This window comes from Procambarus clarkii, chromosome 10 (assembly GCF_040958095.1).
Source record: "Procambarus clarkii isolate CNS0578487 chromosome 10, FALCON_Pclarkii_2.0, whole genome shotgun sequence".
NCBI lineage: Eukaryota > Metazoa > Arthropoda > Malacostraca > Decapoda > Cambaridae > Procambarus > Procambarus clarkii.
This window is the reverse complement of record NC_091159.1, coordinates 18,566,332-18,582,696: the sequence shown is the minus strand read 5'-3', so window position 1 is coordinate 18,582,696 and position 16,365 is coordinate 18,566,332. Positions and strand designations below refer to the sequence as shown.

Sequence of the window (16,365 nt, the reverse complement as noted above, 5' to 3'; positions counted from 1 at the left end):
GAGGACCTTAAATAAAATGCTGGGTACAAACACACCCAAATCTGCCCATAGTAGGAAAACAGCATGTCAAGGATTTAGGAATAATGATGTCCGACGACCTAACATTTAAGGAGCATAACCAAACAAATATAGCATCAGCCAGAAAAATGATAGGATGAATTACGAGAACCATCAAACCCAGGGATCCCATCACAATGGTTGTACTATTCAAATCTCTTGTGCTGTCCTGTCTTGAGCTCGATACTCGCTTCCCCCTTCAGAGCAGGAAAGATTGCTGAAATAAAGGGAATACAGAGAACATATACGGCTTACATAGACACGATAAAGCACCTTAACTATTAGGATCTTCTCAAAGCTCTCCAAATGTACTCCCTAGAAAGCGGACGCGAAAGGTATCAAATAATATACACATGGAAAATACTGGAGGGCTAAGTCCGAAATCTACACAGTTAAATAACATACTGGAGTGAACGATATGGAAGAAAATGCAGAATAGAACCAGTGAAGAGCAGGGATGCCATAGGCACAATCAGAGAACACTATAAACCACGGTTGGTTTAACATCCTCCCAGCGAGCATAAGAAATATTGCCGGAACAACCGTGGACAGCGTCAAGGAAAAAAACTAGATAGTTTTCTTCAAGAAGTCCCAGACAAACCGGGCTGTGGGCCCGGTTATGTAGGCCTGCGGGCCGCTCCAAGCAACAGCTTGTTGGACCAAGCTCCTGGAAGTCAAGCCTGGCCCCGGACCGGGCTTGGGGAGTAGAACAACTCCCAGAACCCCATCCAGGTACAAGCCAGCTTGTTCCTGCACTACCCTTCCCACCTTGTTCCTGCAATTCCCCCCCCCCCCGTCCACTGTGCTTCAGGCCCAACCCCCCACCTACTTCCCCCACTTCGATCTCCCGATCTATCCCTACCCTGTTCCTTGCCTTTTACCTATCCCGGCCCCCGTTCCCTCCCATGCCGCCCCTCACTTGTTTACAACGGTTACTCAAACAGCATAATTAGGTCTTTAGTTGGGTGAGGGGGGAAGAGTAGGGTGAGGGTTGGGGACTGATGAAGTGAGTCAGGTGAAGTCTGCCATTGTTGTTAGAGGGAGGGGGAGGGCGCGTGTGCGCGTGTGCGCGCTCACCTCCATGTACTCACCTAGTTGTGCTTGCAGGGTTCAGTTTCTGCTCTTAAGCCTCGAATTTTAACCATCAGTAGTTCAATGCAGTAACTCTTTTCGTTCGTTTTTCTTATCATATTTGCATTTAGAACTGTGTGTGTGTGTGTGTGTGTGTGTGTGTGTGTGTGTGTGTGTGTGTGTGTGTGTGTGTGTGTGTGTGTGTGTGTGTGTGTGTGTGTGTATGTGTGTGTGTGTGTGTAATTGGCTTCAACAACTTCCTCATCTAGTCTTTTCCACTTCTTTTCGACTCTTAGACTAATAGTTATTTCTCACATGTGACTCGTCTGTGTTTCCAGTTATGTCCCCATGTTCAACTGTTCCTCACTTGGAACAGATATTGCTTCTATATCTACTGTGTCAATTCCTCTTACTATATTTTATGTCGTTATCGTGTTTTGACTATTTCTTCTTTCTTCCAGTGTAGTGAAGTCCAGTTCCCTCAGTCTCTCCTCATAGCTCTGTCCCCTTAGCTCAGGAACGAACCTTCTTGGATATTTTTGTCCTTTTTTAGTTTTATTTCTTTAGGTAGGCGTTCATGGCGGGCAGCTTACTCAAATGTGTCTCACAAAGGCTGTATATATGGAACACTTGGGTGGTAGTACTCGAGCTATTTTGCTTAAGTCTCTGTCTCTTAGAGAAGTGAGAAGTTGCTTTCCCTTCATTCTATTCTGTATTTGAGATCTTCCTGCTCACACAACTCTCCTCGTTGCCATGCTGTTTGCCAGGGTTAAAGTCTAATAACAATTTCTCATATTTAGATTATTTAGTTCATCTTCCAGTTGTTACGGACGGAGGAGGGTGGAGGAAGTCTCTTCTTCCCCACACACTCCTCTGTCCCCATAATCGGAGTCTGTACTTTACCCCTTTGTGCTCCAGAAACACAGTCACCTCAGCAGCTCCTCCAAGGACTGTCTGACACACTGTCACTGAAGGATGGTCAGGTAGAGCAAGAGACGTTACGGAGACGTGTACTGGTGGCCGTCACGCTCGGCGAGTCACTGCCGTTCCGTAGTAATCGGGGTTGACGCCTCTACACCCAGAGCCAAAGAAGTCAACTCCCAAAACACCGATCACACCAAAGATGGCTTGCAAGATATTTGTGAGACTAGGACACCCCGATGTCGTAGACCCTGTTTTGGCTGAGGCTTCTCGTGGCGACGTCGGTAACATCTTGTCTAACACCTGTTAAGATTGGACCAGGCGGGCATCAGTTTCCTTGACGACCGTCTTCAGTTGACGTGTAGCCTAGACCCACTATCCTGCACAGCAAAATTTGTCAATCCTATACTCGGGAGATGTAAACATTTTAAAGTCTCGTGTAGCTCAAAGTGTAGCATGCTTCAAATAGATGTGCATGGAAACACAATATTTAAAAGTGATACCAATATTCACTAAAGAATAACAAATTCACAATAATAATTTGCGAGCACCAGCTTCATCCACTGTTAAACTTAACGACCACTCACAGCCCCAATCAGATTAACGTTACCTTGCTGAAACAATAACCTGTTTGTTGTCATGCAATAAGTCACTATTGGAGAAAACACAAACCTGAAATATACGACACATAAATGCACAAGTTATATGTAACCGAAGAACTTGTCTCCGTGAAGTATTCGAACCTTAGAAAGCGAACAGGTGATCTCTTGCCTTGACTGGTGTTGTTGGGGGTTGACTGTTGAGGATAAGCCTCCCGGCTCTCAACCCTTTTAACAATCTGTCATGGTCAAGCGGTTACGGTACTGGTTATGTTAGCGCGTGTATTATGCACCTGGCTTTCTAAGGTTCGAATCCTTCATATATATATATGTTAGAATATTATATATATATATATATATATATATATATATATATATATATATATATATATATATATATATATATATATATTGGTAGCAGTCTTTCCTGTAGACATATATTATTAAATATGACCGAATAAGTAAGATTAATAATTCTAACACGAATTTTCTAGATCTTTCTTATGTTTCTTTTCACTGTTGATAGTAATTGAAAAATCAATTCTCCAAAATTTATTTTTATTTCTAGTCTGACGCGACACTTGAGCGCGTTTCGTAAAACTTATTACATTTTCAAACACTTTAGTTTACACACACAACTGTAACTGAATAGATCTTAAACATCTTCGATTTTTTATACCTGCATTTGAGTGAGGTGATATGTTACAACAGTTTTGGATGAGGTGAAAACAAACTTTCAACACAAGCCAGAACACGAAACAATGGGTATTGAAGGTAAGAATGGAAGTAATTGCAGAGGGCCTATTGGCCAATATTTCTTGATGCTTCTATATTGGAGCGGAGTCTTGAAGTGGGTAGAATATAGTTGTGCATTAATTGGCTGTTGATTGCTGGTGTTGACTTTTCGATGTGTAGTGCCTCGCAGATGTCAAGCCGCCTGCTATCACTGTATCTATCGATGATTTCTGTGTTGTTTGTTAAGATTTCTCTGGTGATGGTTTGGTTGTGGGAAGAGATTATATGTTCCTTAATGGTGCCCTGTTGCTTATGCATCGTTAAACGCCTGGAAAGAGATGTTGTTGTCTTGCCTATATACTGAGTTTTTTGAGGCTTACAGTCCCCAAGAGGGCATTTGAAGGCATAGACGACGTTGGTCTCTTTTAAAGCGTTCTGCTTTGTGTCTGGAGAGTTTCTCATGAGTAGGTTGGCCGTTTTCTTGGTTTTATAGTAAATCGTCAGTTGTATCTTCTGATTTATATCTGTAGGGATAACGTTTCTATTAACAATATCTTTCAGGACCCTTTCCTCCGTTTTATGAGCTGTGGAAAAGAAGTTCCTGTAAAATAGTCTAATAGGGGGTACAGGTGTTGTGTTAGTTGTCTCTTCAGAGGTTGCATGGCGTTTCACCTTCCTTCTTATGATGTCTTCAACGAAACCATTGGAGAAGCCGTTGTTGACTAGGACCTGCCTTACCCTACAGAGTTCTTCATCGACTTGCTTCCATCCTGAGCTGTGGCTGAGAGCACGGTCGACATAAACGTTAATGACACTCCTCTTGTACCTGTCTTGGCAGTCACTGTTGGCATTGAGGCACATTCCTATGTTTGTTTCCTTAGTGTAGACTGCAGTGTGGAAACCTCCGCTCCTTTCCATGACTGTTACATCTAGAAAGGGCAGCTTCCCATCCTTCTCCATCTCGTAAGTGAAACGCAACACAGAATTCCACTCAAATGGCTCCTTCAGCTCCTGCAGATGTCTGACATCTGGCACCTGTGTAAAAATGTCGTCAACATACCTGCAGTATATGGCCGGTTTCAAGTTCATGTCGACTAAGACCTTTTGTTGGATGGTACCCATGTAGAAGTTCGCAAACAGGACACCTAGGGGAGAACCCATGGCGACCCCATCTACTTGCTTATACATGTGCCATCCGGGCTCAAGAAGGGTGCCTCTTTAGTACAAGCTTGGAGTAGTTTCCTTAGAATGTTTTCTGGTATGTCAAGAGGAGCACAGGCCAGATCACGATACACTCTGCCCGCTATCATCCCGATTGTTTCATCCACAGGTACGTTGGTAAACAGTGACTCTACTTCCAACGAGGCTCTTATCCCTGTGGCCCGTGTTCCCCGCAGTAAGTCAACAAATTCCTTTGGAGACTTCAGGCTGAAGGCGCAAGGGACATAAAGAGTAAGCAAGCCGTTGAGTCGCTTCGCCAGTCTGTACGTGGGTGTGGGTATCTGGCTGATGACTTCGATGACGTGACTCCTCCACAGCTGATTTGTAACGTCACAGGTGTTTTCTAGGCTCCTCTTCTCCCTCCACACAACCTCGATGGGACTCCTGGTTCAACCTTGACGACGAACGGACGTCTGGACACCATCTCCGCCTGGGAGCCGCCGGATAACGTCCTGTTTTCGCTTTTTGGCTTTCATACTGCCGTTTGCCATCCCCATTCAATGGTCCGGTTGTACGACGCTTGGTGCACATATCGCCTTGGGTCACGGGATTGGTGATAGACTTATTTTTTTTTTACATGTTCTGTCTCCCGGTGGGGTGACGGTGTTCGGGGGCCGGCTTGGCCGAGAGGTGCCGGGGGTTGGCGGGTCTTGGAGTTTCTAGTGATTGTCGTCACTTGTTTCGCGATTTGGCTTGATATTTCACCTTCCGGGCTTCGCGATTGACCCTTAATGGGTAGGCCGGGACGCATCCGATCCCTCGATCGTCGTCGCCCCTAAATCAACACCAACAACACAACCTCGACGTTGTCGTTGATCATTTAGAGGGTTCCTCTCAAAAAAGTTCCCGATTGCCTTCGTTCCCTCGGGAACGATATAGGTCTCATTCACTGGGTTCTTCCCCGCCTTGTTTAGTGCTATACTCCCATAACAACCTGTCGCCCCACGAGACTTCGCGTCTTTTGATAGTTTTTGGGAAGTGTCGTACACGCTGATAAACTACGACGGTTTGGAGTCACACGACCACTGTCTTCACTAGTTGGGCCAACATTTATCACATTCACTGTCACTGAGATAAATGTCCTGGCAGCCTGGCAAGTAAACATTCCCAGTAATCACTGGTCTCGCTCCTGGCGGAAAGGGTTTTGTCACTGTACTTGTCTTGTTGAAATGTCACAAGTCTCTTCCTGTCGTGTATCACCTTCCAGGTGATATCGTGTATCACCTTCTCTGGATCGACTTAACGACTAACTTGTAAAGTTGGGACAACTCTTGGCATTTGACAGGCAACTCTCACTCTTCGTATTAAACGCCAATGACAGAGCGTGACTTAATTACGTCCCTCTTTTGACCGTTGTTACACCCCATCCACCAAGGTAAGGTTCATATTGCCGTACAGTTGTAAATTATGTAAAATGACCTCACAATTATAAAATAATGTCTAGGGGAAAGAAGTAAAACCCAACTGTTTAAATGACAACATCAGTATACTGTGTGAACAATAGCACACTATCATAGTTACAAAAAATAAGCGTCCAGAAATATCTTTATAACACAATGGAGTGAAATAACACCTAAGCACTGATCAGTGACTATACTATACAAGATAGATGGCATATAATATGACTGTGACCAGACTCACTGTCGAACACAATGAACAAACTGTTCATTGTGTTCCAGATGGCTGGACGCAGCACGTGCAGCCTTCTCCGTCCACCCGACACTACTGACACTTCCCGCACCCTGGACGCCTGGCGTCCACAGTTACCAAAATATATCAGATACGAATTCATTCACACTGACATACTGTGAATGATCACTCTAAACACAAATATAAACATTAATATGTACAATTAGCATAATACCGAAAACTAATTCAGTAATATAAATACAATACCAAGAAACACAGGGTCTGTCAGTGATGCTAACTTGGGCACGACGCGCCCACCACTGCTGGGGGGGCGGAGGGGGGGGGGCAAGACTTCCTTACATGGTCGTGTCCACCAAGAGACGCCATACTGACTCCTCTCATCCATGATAAACCCACAAGATATATAAGAGAGTACTATCATTACTGACACGCGACAGCATGATACAAATACATAACAAAATACTCATATAGTAAACATAATTGTATGCAATTTCATCCTACCAATAAACTGAGTGGGGGAAAATATGTAATTATTTCACAGTTAATTCTTAGTAAGAATCGGGTAATTAATAACTGAATTCGTAACAACCGCGGTCTGTTACTATAAACAGTCGTTCTGCACAGTCACTTTGCACATATCCACCTTTGTTCCCCTAGGTTGTCAGCTACTCTTGTTGCTGGGAAGTACTCTTGCTTCTTCTGGTAAGCTTGACGTGTCGCACGACCGCGAACTAGCGATAAACTCGCGGAGCACTGACGCATGCGTCCTCACCTGGTCAAGTCCGCGAGGTCAGTAACCCTGCTCGCCAATCTGCTCACCTGGTACTCGCTGGGGACGTCACTGCATCTCTCGCTCACTGGCTGCAACATTGCAGCTCCAACCAATCATGTCTCTCATTGTATACCCTCTAGAGTGTAGACCAGTGTCACCGCATCAAATGGGAACTGGTGCTCTGCCAGTTACTCGCGGCGGCATTTTGTTTAACCTCTTGCTGCTACTTCCCTCCAGCTAATTCCATAAAACAGTTTTTTTACAACAAAGTTGTGCCTCCTGCACTTTTCATCATCCTTCTTTGTGCCGTCTAGTATCTCATTGTGGTGGGAATAAATGACTCGATGTTAAAAAGGACTGAATTAGACGGCGATTATAACACGATGTATTGCAGCCTTCCTCAGTTCCGATTTGTTTCATTAGCTTAGCGTCATTACCAATCATTTATGAGCTTTGTGCCGCTGTTAAATCACTTTTCATTCTGCCGTTTCATGAGCTTACTGCCACTGTAAAATCATTTACATAAATCTGAAACTGGATGGGTCCTCCTAGTACCGACCTTTGAGGAACTCAAGTAGTTACATTTCTCAAGTCTGATTAGTCTCCTCATAATATGACCCTTTGCCTTCTTCCTGAAAGGTACTCCTTTACCCTATGCTCATTTTAACACTCTTCCTGATTGATAAACCATCTCTAGGCAATCTAGGAAAATGAAGCCAACCCAGCTCTTTTTCCCCTGTTCAGTTGACATCTTGTCATAGAACTCTTAATAAGTTTGTAAAGCAGGATTTCATTTGTTGAATCCACGTTGATGCTTGGAAACCGTGTAGCTGTGAGCGTGTAGTTGTGAGCGTGGCGTGTGCGTGTAGCTGTGAGCGTGGCGTGTGAGTGTAGCTGTGAGCGTGGCGTGTGCGTGTAGTTGTGAGCGTGGTGTGTGTGTGTGTAGCTGTGAGCGTAGTGTGTGAGTGTAGCTGTGAGTGTAGCTGTGAGCGTGGTGTGTGAGTGTAGCTGTGAGCGTAGTGTGTGAGTGTAGCTGTGAGCGTGGCGTGTGTGTGTAGCTGTGAGCGTGGTGTGTGAGTGTAGCTGTGAGCGTGGTGTGTGAGTGTAGCTGTGAGTGTAGCTGTGAGTGTAGCTGTGAGCGTGGCGTGTGAGTGTAGCTGTGAGCATGGCGTGTGAGTGTAGCTGTGAGCGTGGCGTGTGAGTGTAGCTGTGAGCGTGGCGTGTGAGTGTAGCTGTGAGCATGGCGTGTGAGTGTAGTTGTGAGCGTGGTGTGTGAGTGTAGCTGTGAGTGTAGCTGTGAGCGTGGCGTGTGAGTGTAGCTGTGAGCATGGCGTGTGAGTGTAGCTGTGAGCGTGGCGTGTGAGTGTAGCTGTGAGCGTGGCGTGTGAGTGTAGCTGTGAGCGTGGCGTGTGAGTGTAGTTGTGAGCGTGGTGTGTGAGTGTAGCTGTGAGTGTAGCTGTGAGCATGGCGTGTGAGTGTAGCTGTGAGCGTGGTGTGTGAGTGTAGCTGTGAGCGTGGTGTGTGAGTGTAGCTGTGAGCGTGGCGTGTGAGTGTAGCTGTGAGCGTGGTGTGTGAGTGTAGCTGTGAGCGTGGCGTGTGAGTGTAGCTGTGAGCGTGGTGTGTGAGTGTAGCTGTGAGCGTGGTGTGTGAGTGTAGCTGTGAGCGTGGCGTGTGAGTGTAGCTGTGAGCGTGGCGTGTGAGTGTAGCTGTGAGCGTGGCGTGTGAGTGTAGTTGTGAGCGTGGTGTGTGAGTGTAGCTGTGAGTGTAGCTGTGAGCATGGCGTGTGAGTGTAGCTGTGAGCGTGGTGTGTGAGTGTAGCTGTGAGCGTGGTGTGTGAGTGTAGCTGTGAGCGTGGTGTGTGAGTGTAGCTGTGAGCGTGGTGTGTGAGTGTAGCTGTGAGCGTGGCGTGTGTGTGTAGCTGTGAGCGTGGCGTGTGTGTGTAGCTGTGAGCGTGGTGTGTGAGTGTAGCTGTGAGCGTGGTGCGTGAGTGTAGCTGTGAGCGTGGTGTGTGAGTGTAGCTGTGAGCGTGGTGTGTGAGTGTAGCTGTGAGCGTGGTGTGTGAGTGTAGCTGTGAGCGTGGTGTGTGAGTGTAGCTGTGAGCGTGGTGTGTGAGTGTAGCTGTGAGTGTAGCTGTGAGCATGGCGTGTGAGTGTAGCTGTGAGCATGGCGTGTGAGTGTAGCTGTGAGCGTGGTGTGTGAGTGTAGCTGTGAGCGTGGTGTGTGAGTGTAGCTGTGAGCGTGGTGTGTGAGTGTAGCTGTGAGCGTGGTGTGTGAGTGTAGCTGTGAGCGTGGTGTGTGAGTGTAGCGGAGAGCGTGGTGTGTGAGTGTAGCTGTGAGCGCGGTGTGTGAGTGTAGCTGTGAGCGTGGCGTGTGAGTGTAGCTGTGAGCGTGGTGTGTGAGTGTAGCTGTGAGCGTGGTGTGTGAGTGTAGCTGTGAGCGTGGTGTGTGAGTGTAGCTGTGAGCGTGGTGTACTCACCTAATTGTGCTTGCGGGGGTTGAGCTCTGGCTCTTTGGTCCCGCCTCTCAACCGTCAATCAACTGGTGTACAGATTCCTGAGCCTATTGGGCTCTATCATATCTACACTTGAAACTTGGTGTGTGAGTGTAGCTGTGAGCGTGGCGTGTGAGTGTAGCTGTGAGCGTGGCGTGTGAGTGTAGCTGTGAGCGTGGCGTGTGAGTGTAGTTGTGAGCGTGGTGTGTGAGTGTAGCTGTGAGTGTAGCTGTGAGCATGGCGTGTGAGTGTAGCTGTGAGCGTGGTGTGTGAGTGTAGCTGTGAGCGTGGTGTGTGAGTGTAGCTGTGAGCGTGGTGTGTGAGTGTAGCTGTGAGCGTGGTGTGTGAGTGTAGCTGTGAGCGTGGCGTGTGTGTGTAGCTGTGAGCGTGGTGTGTGAGTGTAGCTGTGAGCGTGGTGTGTGAGTGTAGCTGTGAGCGTGGTGTGTGAGTGTAGCTGTGAGCGTGGTGTGTGAGTGTAGCTGTGAGCGTGGTGTGTGAGTGTAGCTGTGAGCGTGGTGTGTGAGTGTAGCTGTGAGCGTGGTGTGTGAGTGTAGCTGTGAGCGTGGTGTGTGAGTGTAGCTGTGAGCGTGGTGTGTGAGTGTAGCTGTGAGTGTAGCTGTGAGCATGGCGTGTGAGTGTAGCTGTGAGCGTGGTGTGTGAGTGTAGCTGTGAGCGTGGTGTGTGAGTGTAGCTGTGAGCGTGGTGTGTGAGTGTAGCTGTGAGCGTGGTGTGTGAGTGTAGCTGTGAGCGTGGTGTGTGAGTGTAGCTGTGAGCGTGGCGTGTGTGTGTAGCTGTGAGCGTGGCGTGTGAGTGTAGCTGTGAGCGTGGTGTGTGAGTGTAGCTGTGAGCGTGGTGTGTGAGTGTAGCTGTGAGTGTAGCTGTGAGCATGGCGTGTGAGTGTAGCTGTGAGCGTGGTGTGTGAGTGTAGCTGTGAGTGTAGCTGTGAGCATGGCGTGTGAGTGTAGCTGTGAGCGTGGTGTGTGAGTGTAGCTGTGAGCATGGCGTGTGAGTGTAGCTGTGAGCATGGCGTGTGAGTGTAGCTGTGAGCGTGGTGTGTGAGTGTAGCTGTGAGCGTGGTGTGTGAGTGTAGCTGTGAGCATGGCGTGTGAGTGTAGCTGTGAGCGTGGTGTGTGAGTGTAGCTGTGAGCGTGGCGTGTGAGTGTAGCTGTGAGCGTGGTGTGTGAGTGTAGCTGTGAGCATGGCGTGTGAGTGTAGCTGTGAGCGTGGTGTGTGAGTGTAGCTGTGAGCGTGGCGTGTGAGTGTAGCTATGAGCGTGGTGTGTGAGTGTAGCGGAGAGCGTGGTGTGTGAGTGTAGCTGTGAGCGTGGTGTGTGAGTGTAGCTGTGAGCGTGGTGTGTGAGTGTAGCTGTGAGTGTAGCTGTGAGCATGGCGTGTGAGTGTAGCTGTGAGCGTGGTGTGTGAGTGTAGCGGAGAGCGTGGTGTGTGAGTGTAGCTGTGAGCGTGGTGTGTGAGTGTAGCTGTGAGCGTGGCGTGTGAGTGTAGCTGTGAGCGTGGTGTGTGAGTGTAGCTGTGACCGTGGTGTGTGAGTGTAGCTGTGAGCGTGGTGTGTGAGTGTAGCTGTGAGCGTGGTGTACTCACCTAATTGTGCTTGCGGGGGTTGAGCTCTGGCTCTTTGGTCCCGCCTCTCAACCGTCAATCAACTGGTGTACAGATTCCTGAGCCTATTGGGCTCTATCATATCTACACTTGAAACTTGGTGTGTGAGTGTAGCTGTGAGCGTGGCGTGTGAGTGTAGCGGAGAGCGTGGTGTGTGAGTGTAGCTGTGAGCGTGGTGTACTCACCTAGTTGTACTCACCTAGTTGTGTTTGCGGGGGTTGAGCTCTGGCTCTTTGGTCCCGCCTCTCAACCGTCAATCAACAGGTGTACAGATTCCTGAGCCTATCGGGCTCTGTCATATCTACACTTGAAACTGTGTATGGAGTGAGCCTCCACCACATCACCCCCTAATGCATTCCATTTGTCAACCACTCTGACACTAAAAAAGTTCTTTCTAATATCTCTGTGGCTCATTTGGGCACTCAGTTTCCACCTGTGTCCCCTTGTGCGTGTTCCCCTTGTGTTAAATAGACTGTCTTTATCTACCCTATCAATCCCCTTCAGAATCTTGAATGTGGTGATCATGTCCCCCCTAACTCTTCTGTCTTCCAGCGAAGTGAGGTTTAATTCCCGTAGTCTCTCCTCGTAGCTCATACCTCTCAGCTCGGGTACTAGTCTGGTGGCAAACCTTTGAACTTTTTCCAGTTTAGTCTTATCCTTGACTAGATATGGACTCCATGCTGGGGCTGCATACTCCAGGATTGGCCTGACATATGTGGTATACAAAGTTCTGAATGATTCTTTACACAAGTTTCTGAATGCCGTTCGTATGTTGGCCAGCCTGGCATATGCCGCTGATGTTATCCGCTTGATATGTGCTGCAGGAGACAGGTCTGGCGTGATATCAACCCCCAAGTCTTTTTCCTTCTCTGACTCCTGAAGAATTTCCTCTCCCAAATGATACCTTGTATCTGGCCTCCTGCTCCCTACACCTATCTTCATTACATTACATTTGGTTGGGTTAAACTCTAACAACCATTTGTTCGACCATTCCTTCAGCTTGTCTAGGTCTTCTTGAAGCCTCAAACAGTCCTCTTCTGTTTTAATCCTTCTCATAATTTTAGCATCGTCCGCAAACATTGAGAGAAATGAATCGATACCCTCCGGGAGATCATTTACATATATCAGAAACAAGATAGGACCGAGTACAGAGCCCTGTGGGACTCCACTGGTGACTTCACGCCAATCGGAGGTCTCACCCCTCACCGTAACTCTCTGCTTCCTATTGCTTAGATACTCCCTTATCCACTGGAGCACCTTACCAGCTACACCTGCCTGTCTCTCCAGCTTATGTACCAGCCTCTTATGCGGTACTGTGTCAAAGGCTTTCCGACAATCCAAGAAAATGCAGTCCGCCCAGCCCTCTCTTTCTTGCTTAATCTGTGTCACCTGATCGTAGAAGTGAGATGGTGTGTGAGTGTAGCTGTGAGCGTGGCGTGTGAGTGTAGCGGAGAGCGTGGTGTGTGAGTGTAGCTGTGAGCGTGGTGTGTGTGTGTAGCTGTGAGCGTGGTGTGTGCGTGTAGCTGTGAGCGTGGTGTGTGAGTGTAGCGGAGAGCGTGTGTGGAGCTCATGTTTATAGGTGATCAAGAGGTGTATAGATAAGCGTGTGTGCTCACCTAGGTGTGATTACAGGTGACAGGCGTCAGCTCCTAAGCCCCGCATTCCAATTTTATTGTTATAGTGGAATGGTTATGCTCTTGTCTTATTGTTATATATGCAAATGTGACATATTTTGTGATCTTTAACAAATTTTATCATGGGAAAGATTTTCCGGTATTTGTTACTGATTGGTATATAATGTTCATCTATGTCTCCTCGTTCTGCTCTTCTGTGCTGTGAATATTTCTTGTGTCTACTGTCACGTTTGCTCGGACATTTGTATGTCGTTATCATGTCTACTCTGTTTCGTCTTTCGTCCATTGTGGTGAGGGACGTTCCCCCAGTCTTTCCTATCAGCTCTGGGACGGTCTTTGGCGGGCATCTTCAGAACTTTTCTACTTTGTTTTTGTTTCATTTTCAGGTGGGGTTCCATGCCGGGTGTGCATACTCAAGACTGTCGCGTCTGTTGTATGTAGCGCTCGCAAGGCTTCTTTTTCAAGTTCACGAAGTCTTATCACCACCAGAGGCATAGCTTGTGGTTACCTTTCCAGAATTCCGAGTATCAACGTACTCGGGACGTACTCCCCGCGGCCCGGTCTCTGGCCCCAGGCCTCCTGGCTGGTGGTCTGGTGTATGGGTCGCAGTCTGGTAATGTTTGTCTGAAGTATTTCATGGCCAGATCTACGTCCGTGTCTTTCCCCTGACGCAGGACTCTTCATTTTTACTGATGTAAGGGACTTCTCTCTCGTGTTTCTATCCACGTGCCTTTGCATTTATCTGGGTTAAAGTTTAGTGGCCACTTTCAAAATTACATCTGGAGTAAACAAATCCACAATGACCGTGACGAGGGTTCGAACTTACGTCCGAGAGGATTCCAGACGCTGCCTTAATCGACTGAGTTACGACATGGTATAAGAATTGCAATTGTGTAATGAAGTAAGGGCGAAGAGGTAGAACAGCCTATTGACATAGCTCGGGTGCATGGGGAGGGGGGGGGGGGGGAATTGCGTAAAACCTTGGTTTGTGTCTCGGAGGGGCTGCAGGATCCGTTGGCAAATCAGGATGATTTCCCGGTTGCAGTTCTTATAACGTGTTGTAGCTCAGTCGATTAAGGCAGCGTCTGGGATGCTCTCGGACGTAGGTTCGAACCCTCGTCACGGCCCTTGTGGATTTGTTCATTTGATGCATGACTATTTGACTATTTGAATGACTATTTGTGATTTCTGTGTGTACATCTGGAGTGTACGTAGTTCATTTTGCCAAATTTTGCAGAATATATTTTTGGTGGTTAAAGTACATTATTAACAGTATGGGAGCTAGTAGCGACCCTCGTTGTGCTTCTTTCCCTACTGTTGCCTCCCGTTGCAGTGTGACCCTCTGTTTCCCTCCCGAGATGTACTCCCTCAACACAGTTATCTCTACATACACCAACCACCTTCTCTGGCTGGAGTGGATGCTGTTGAATGTTTCTGACAAGGAAGATGCAGTCTTTTCAGATTCCTTATTTTCTATCATCGTATTGTAGAATTCTGAAGTTTGTCAAAGCCAGATTTTCCTTTGCTGATTCCATATTATTTTAGTGTTGTATGAGCTTCCTTGGACGCGCACTGAGCAACCTCTACGAGATGCATGCTAAGCATACTGGTTGCTGTTGTTCTCGTCCTCCTTCCTTCCTGTATATTGCACTACATTACAACACTCTTAAGTATTTCCTGTTAACTGAGGAATTCAATATTATAAGGTGATATCTACACAGTGCTTACACTGTGCCTCTTTATAATCATGGTGAGACGTTGTGTGGGTGTGCCGTCTTATCTCCTCCAGTTGCTTGAATGGTTTCCCTACTTATTGCCCAATGGAAGACCTTGGTGATCTCACATTGTAATTTAACAGATAATTTTCATATTTAATTTAGTCTTTACCGAAGAATGACATGAAACTGGGACTTCTTGTTGTTGTTTTAGATTTAGCTACTCAGAACGAAGTGTCCATGTAGCACGGGCTATGGTGAGCCCGTAAGTCTGGGACTTGTATTCCTGTTTGTCTTATAAGACGTGGAAGACTGACAGTGTGAGGACCGTAAGACTGGAACTAAGCTTGACACCAGACTTAGCGTACATTTTGCTTGATTTACAGATATTCTTTATAATCTGTTGGAAAATGTTAAATCCACCTCACCTCTTTACCTGATTGTCATTAAATTTATGGGCTATTATTTAATGGTTCCATTCTTCTAACGTGTGCTTCTGTCAATAGATTTTCAGTTCTGTATGCTGCTGGGACATTCTCCTCCTCTGATTCAAGAATCTGTTTCCCCCCCTTCATCCTATCCTGTCAGTGGCCTGACAGCTGAGTGGACAACACTTGGGATTCGTAGTCCTAAGGTTCCGGGTTCGGTCCCCGGTGGAGGCGGAAACAAATGGCCAGAGATTCTTTCACTCTGATGCCATTGTTCACCTAGCAGTAAATAGATACCTGGGAGTTAGACAGCTGCTACAGGCTGCTTCTTGGGGTTGTGTAACAAAAATCCTACAGATGAAGATCCAACAATCCTCATCTGTCACAACTCTCTTCATTAATTTTGCGTCATCCGCGAACATCGACATGTTGGACTCTACTCCTGTAAACATGTCATTTACGTATATTGGAAATAGAATTGGTCCCAGCACCGATCCTTGAGGTACTCCACTCGTTACTGTTCGCCAGTCCGACTTCTCGTCCCTTACCGTTACTCTCTGGCTGCTTCCTGCTAGGTAGTTCCTTACCCATGCTAGAGCCTTTCCGCTTACTCCTGCCTGCCTCTCAAGTTTGAATAGCAGTCTCATGTGCGGTACTGTATCAAAGGCGTTTTGGCACTCCAGAAATATGCAGTCTGTTCATCCTTCTCTGTCCTGCCTTATCCTTGTTATTTTATCATAGAATTCCAAAAGGTTTGTTGGGCATGATTTCCCTTTCCAGAATCCATGTTGATGATTGTTTACAAACCTAATGCTCTCCAGGTGTGCAACCAGTCTTAGCCTAATTATTCTTTCAAGTATTTTGCAGGGGATGCTTGTCAGTGATACGGTTCTGTGGTTAAGTGCCTCCTACCTATCTCCTTTTTTTGAAAATCGGTACTACATTTGCCTTTTTCCAGCAACTGGGCAATTCTCCCGATATAAGTGACTCATTAAAGATCATTACCAGAGGCACGCTGAGTGCCTATGCTGCCTCTTTTAGTATCCACGCTGATACTTTGTCTGGTCCAACCACTTTAGTTGCATCCGGTGTTGTCAACTGTTTCATTACCTCCTTTGCTGTCACCTCTATATCTGATAGTCATTCATCAAGGGTAATCTCATCTAACAATGGGAGCTGCTCAGGCTCGGTTGTGAACACTCCATGGAAACTGGCATTCAGTGCCTCGCAGATTTCCTTGTCACTTTCTGTATATGCCCCCTTTGTTTTCCTTAGTCTTGTCACTTGGTCGTTCACCGACATTTTTCTTCTTATATGACTGTGTAGTAATCTAGGTTGCTTTTTCGCTTTGATCGCAATATCATTTTCATAATTTCTTTCCGATACCTCTTCGTATGTTAATGTAATCGGTCCTGGGTCTGTTGCATCTAATCCTGTTGTCCTCTGTCCTGTGTC

At 46.9% G+C, this 16,365-nt stretch overlaps 1 protein-coding gene across 1 annotated transcript in view; it reads left to right on the top strand.

Moving 5' to 3' along the window:
- The window catches only part of LOC138363197 (uncharacterized), a 31,059-nt gene that overhangs the window by 1,076 nt on the left and 13,618 nt on the right, over nucleotides 1–16,365 (top strand). The gene's annotated exons all lie outside the window — the stretch shown is intronic.